This window comes from Mytilus galloprovincialis, chromosome 8 (genome assembly GCF_965363235.1).
Source record: "Mytilus galloprovincialis chromosome 8, xbMytGall1.hap1.1, whole genome shotgun sequence".
NCBI classification, from domain to species: domain Eukaryota; kingdom Metazoa; phylum Mollusca; class Bivalvia; order Mytilida; family Mytilidae; genus Mytilus; species Mytilus galloprovincialis.
Genome location: NC_134845.1, coordinates 70,662,656 through 70,668,745, shown reverse-complemented (window position 1 = coordinate 70,668,745; position 6,090 = coordinate 70,662,656). Strand labels below are relative to the sequence as shown.

Below are 6,090 nucleotides of genomic sequence, written 5' to 3'. Positions count from 1 at the left end.
TTTACTGTCATTGTTGCTATTTGTCGTATTGATGCTGTTCGTGTTCAGTAGTAATTGTGAAAATAGCATTAATTGGTATTACATGGATTATATATACATCCTTAAAGTAAAATAACTAAAAAAAAATTAAAAAAAATTAAAAAATAAGTAAAACAATAACATAAAAATATCTCATCACAATTGATACAAGAAATTACTTTTTTGATTTATTAGCATGGATAATTCTTGTCTGAATATAACTGTTGGATATTAACAAAGGAAGATATTGTGTGCATATCATAGCATATATATGTTACAGTGAATTTGTAAAATTCAGTTTAAAATTATGTTAACGAGAAAAAAACCTCGAATATCGTTAGAATGTTTCAAAAATGAAGGGATAGTCCTGAATATTGGGGAAAGCTGTAAAAATAAAACTTTATCTGTATGCCTGTTTTTTTTTACCTTAACCTATATCAGCAAATGTATTATTCTCAAAAATAGACACAATCAATCTAAGATATGTAGACGTAGAACGATATTACCGTATATAAATCAATTGTGCAATTACACCAAACATTTTGCATGAAATTTCGAACAAGTACAATAACAATATTCGTTTGTTATTGTGTCTACATTTATAATTCTAACAGTCCATTCTACTTTAGAACTTTAATCTTCGAATTGGCGTGACCTTCCTACATTTACACTGATTATTCTACTATCTGTACCATATGTTCGTATGGATGTGCCCTCTGTATTTTTCAACTAAGTGCTAGTGTTCTAAATGCTTAAATCAGTCAGCCATTTTTCGGCCTACACTTGACATGCTAATCAAGTACAGGTGTTCTTCATGTTCGATATAATGCACTCTGTCTTTTCTCTGCCAACAAAACTTTTCAACTAAGGTGATGTCTATGTTTTAAAAAGGTGTGGGTCTACATTTTTTCTCCAAACACAACTTTTCTCCTCCGGTGAATCTCATGTTCTAATCAGTGTGTTTATTCCTTTTCTAAGTTTACATAGACAATAACTGTTTAGTGTCTTTAAATATCAGCTGTATTTGTACGAGGCTAGGAAACAAGGGGTATGCGAGCTTTTAGCGAGCTACTACACCTGTTTCGAGCCGAGTACAAATACAACTGATATTTAAAGACACTAAACAGTTATTGTCTTTATCCTGCAATTAATTCTGTATATTGTTTGTGTTTTGAAAGACACAAAAACTAACATATTTAGCATTTATTTTCGATTTGTAATCCCTTGAGGCCCGCGTAGTAATATCAAAATCACACATTACGCTGAAGACGGGTTCGCAAAAAAGAATCTCGAATGGTCAACAATAATATATCGCTCAAGGTGAAAAATTATCTATTTTAATATAACAACTAATTTCAACAGTAAAAACAAATAACAAAACATTGTCAAATTTGAAACAGAAGTGTACGAGTTGTCCTACGCTTCTGACTTGACATTCACTAAACATGCTGAAATTGACATGGTTGATTTTGTAACACAATCATACACATTCAAGTTTTGAAATCGACAATTGTCATCGTCATTTGAATGCAACTGGAATACACACATTCTCAGTCCGGCAGTGGGCGGAGCTTTAAAGCGATATCTGGATAGTATACAGATACAGCATAGCGATATCTGTAGGATGTATCTGTATAGTAGGACACCCAATTGCAGGATAAATTATACAGCAGGACACCCAATGTCTGAATTAGTGTGTTTTCTATTTTTATACCCATACTTTTTACTGGTCGAATAAATTTTCTTCTTACTTTGTCTACCTAAGCATTCTACATGTACTCCAGTGTACTTTGTGATCGAATCAGTGTGTTGACTGCTCTTTCCGTCTATATTTTCTGCTCCAAAATACTCAATGTTAGATTCAGTGTGTTTTCTGCTTTTTCGTTCCTATACATTTTACTCTAGTATCTAGGTTTTTTTAATTCAAAGTGCTTTTTTTCTCCTTCTTTTGATTTATGTGATCCCTCTGTTCCTGTCTATTTTTTTTTTTTATTTTTTTACTCAAGCGTGTAACCTTTGTTCTTATCAGTCTCTTCTCCCAATAGTATCTAATCTAGTGAACACTAAGTTCGAAGCAGTGAATGTTCTGCTTTGTGTGCTTAATAACTTTACTCATATGTACCCTATTTTTGAAAAGCTGTACTTTCTACTTTTTCTACCTATAAATTCTTCTCCAATTTTTTCTTTTTTTTCAAAAGAGAGTTAAAAGATACAAAAAATGACATTCAAACTCGAAACTCGAAAAAAAAAAATGTCAACGCCATGACAGTAAACGAAAAAGACAAAATGACAAATGACAGTTAATAAAACATGGCATATGGAAACCATACAAACAAACACCGAGCACAAGACCACAACCAAAAACAAGGGTGATATTAGGTGCTGCGGAAGGGTAATCTATCATGTTGTTAATGAAAGTACAAACACGACGAAAAGTCTAATTATGTAGGTCACATTCGGGGGAAAGAAGGGAGTTCTTGTAGAAACGACGATTGAAACATATCCGTCGTCATCTGTGAAACAGATATTCCGTAACGGTTAACTTATGTAAAATTTCTAGGGGTAATTTCAACTTTACCACTTGGAGCAATTGATTTAATAGCACTTTGTGGGCAGCAACCCATGAATTCAATAAGGGAAACGCAAGTCCTTGCATATCGTATCAACCGTGATATATATACTCCATGTACGGACGCTGTTGGAATGTTACTACATAGAAATGGAAAGTTCACAGTTAAAATCATCTCTTTTGTCGTACAGTTTTGTTAATTAGTACTTAACTAGAGGAAATTATCTATATTGCGGAAAACAAAGTTAACGGATATTTCTAGTCTCTTTTCATCTTGTTTTATGAGCTCCTGAATATATGAAGTCTAACTCGTATGAATAAACGAACAAGTCGACAAGAAAAGGAGCACAGTTGGTTTCTATTGGAATGTCGATTGTTTGTTAAAAACGCCCGCCAACGTAACAATGTGTTGTCAATCAAGAAATAAAGCATCTTGATAATGTCAGTTTTATTGATTTTTTTTAATCAGAGTGTTTTATTGGTACAATTTATCCATGCCTAAAGCACGATAATTGTATCTCGACAAGATAATTGTATATCCATTGGTCTTTTTTCGACTCTTTCAGTTTGTCTTTTAGTTTGGAATGAGAAGTACTTATGAAAATTATAGAAAAGTCAGATGTTTCATTACTTTTGCAAGATAAAAGAGTCTAGATTGTATGTCCGCTTTGGATTGTTTGTGTATCAACATCTCATTCAAACCGCCTCTAGAATAGGTAGGTTCACAATAACTTTAAAGCCCCAGTTTTGATTGCTGATGAAATAAATGTTGATAATTTAGAACGACGTTTCGTAAAGCATTTGGAAGAGCCGCGAGTACAATGTTGTTGGTAAGGACAAATTGATGTCCTGGTTTTCTTTTTTTTTTATCTATAAATCCACCTCAAGTGTATACGTTATTCCAATAAAAACATTTACAAGTTTGAATATGATTAAAAAAAAATACAGGACTTAAATCGCGGTATTCATAATGAATATTGATTCATGAAACTTTTAATCAGAAAGGATATATGAGTAATATATTAAAGGCTTAAACAGAATAGTAAGAAATGAAATTAAAGGTAGAAAATCTAAAGATAGTATTTCCATACTGACAATGCGCTTTTTCTGGAAAACCTTCATCGTGTTCACTTGTACATAAGTTTTGATTGCCAAAATTGAGAATCTTTTAAGTGCATTAACCGAAAGGGTAAAAATAGAACAGTTAAAACAGAGTATTGGCATCTTTTATATAAAAAAAACCCACTCAAGTAGCCTGGTCAGTTTAGTTATATAACGCAAAACTAGTTAAATATTGATAACTTGTAATGTTGACTTTTGGTCACAGGAACTGTGATCAGGGAAATGCATGTAAAGAATGCATTGCTGATGGACACTTTTCTTTGCAGTACGATGGGATGAGAAACAAGGATTGATCAGGTTCGTCTGTCTTGTAGCTCTCCTGTGTGAAGTTCATGGATACAATGGCCTCACTGACTTTGTATGGGATCTGGTGGTATTCACAAGGAACATTCATCTTGGTTGCAAACCAATAATCCTTGCTGGTACTACCATTAATTTCCCAACCATAGCAAGCATTTCCCTCATATACACGTGTACCGACGTACGTGGAATTTGACAACCAGTTAGGTTTGATTAAACTACAGAATTCTTTCTCTCCACATGGCGTGCAGCATGCTTTGGTATTAGGATAAATCACATACATGTTTGTGTCTTTAGCAAATAACAATTGACAGGGTGCGTGTAGATCATTTGGACTTAGATGGTGTGCTTGCTGTTGGCAGGCAAAATCATGTTGCCCTGCACCTTTATCAAATCGACCTATGTTTTGTTTAAAGTCGTAATACCACGATCCTTTGTTGGTGTATAAAGGTTTTGATCCTGGTGCATGACCCTCTTCTTGAAAATCAACGGAATATGATGATGGCCATAACGGTGGGGTTAAAAAAGAAGCCTTTGCAACTAAAACAGTCGTGGTTAAATGTAATAGCAGTAGGACCTGTAAAAAAAGAAAACTAAAATCAAATATTATTTTGAAATATTCTTAAATATTATTGTAACGAAACGATATGATTTCCGAATTGCTCCTTTTGCTTCAACAGTTGGCAATATTTTACATGTATGCATATGAAATCATTCAAGTCTTGTTTTATATGTTCTTTCACAGGAGTCTTAAGTAGAAGCCTTGTAATAGTAATAGTATATGGTCTGTGGTAATTCCTCAAACTATTCCTTCTAAAACTAGCATGTTTAAAATGCACACGTTAACTATAATTTACAGACCCTTTGGATACCATTCTGATTAAGACGAAATCGGGCAAGGAACCTTTTACACGAGGTTGGAATAGTTTATTATCAATTAATCATTTGGACAATCATATGAGATAAATTTTAGCGAGGGTCAATTGACAATGGAGAAAAAAATGTAGGATTTTCATGATTTTTTTCAAAAAGCGGTCGTCGTAGCTAGGCCAGTTTGAAAGAAGCACACGTAAATACCAATCAAAGATACATTTTAAATCAAATATATCATATTATAGATCACGATCCTATAAATCATTTGGCTGTTATTTTAAATAGGAATAGTTTACCTTTAACATTGCACAAGTCATTCCAACTAACTTTCTTATCTATTTGTGTTACAAACAGGAATACGAATATTTATAGATAAAAAAATTACAGATATAAAATTGACGGTCATTACACCACGTTTACAACTTCAATTGTAGAGATAAGATTGATCTGAAATATTTTTCTCAGTGGCAGTTTGCTGTGAAATTTACACATTCTAGTTTTCGTAAGATACTGTTGTCAATACTAGCATTATATTAGCCGTTCGTCCTAGTCACAAGAACACTAGTTTTATTTGTATAACGTGTCTTCGGTTAATGTCAGTCGCTATATAAAACTGAAACAAGTATTTGGACAATTTATCCTTTATTTCGTTTCATGCCCTCGGGTCCATTAAATAATATCCAATCTGTTCTTGTAGTAAGTCTAATGTGTTTTTTTATTATTTCATTGATTTCAGGTTAATATAATTTGATGTTTGACTTTTATAGAAAATCAAGACATATCGTGTGTCCATTCATTTCAATAACCTATATTGCTAAAGCTATATCTGTATAATCATTTTCATCATCATGATTTAATCAATAATTTTAACGTTTATTACACAAAATACATTAATTTTCTTCAATTGAGTATACTTCAATATAACATCCTAGTAATAAAATGTGATGATCGCATTGTATCTTGCAACATCTTTTAAATAAAACAACAGGACTGATGTACAAACTCCATTTTTATCTTCAATGTCAGTTGTTTTTAAGAATTGTATCTTTGCAATAAAAAAAAAAAAAAAAAAAAAAAAAAAAAACACTTTCTGTCTGTGATTATTTCAAAGTATCAGTTGACATAAATTCTTCCACCTTTAAATAAAAGACCGTTTATATAATCTGCTTGTTCCATTTAAAAAATACATACATGTCACCAGTTATAAC

General features: G+C 32.3%; 1 long non-coding RNA gene across 1 annotated transcript; it reads right to left on the bottom strand.

The window, feature by feature from the left end:
- Positions 1–3,797: 3,797 nt before the first annotated feature.
- LOC143042483 (uncharacterized) lies at positions 3,798–5,292 on the bottom strand. The gene is made up of 2 exons (XR_012968013.1): positions 5,179–5,292; positions 3,798–4,586 (listed from the first exon to the last, which is right to left on the bottom strand). It is a non-coding gene; the product is annotated as an uncharacterized LOC143042483 (long non-coding RNA).
- Positions 5,293–6,090: the final 798 nt, after the last annotated feature.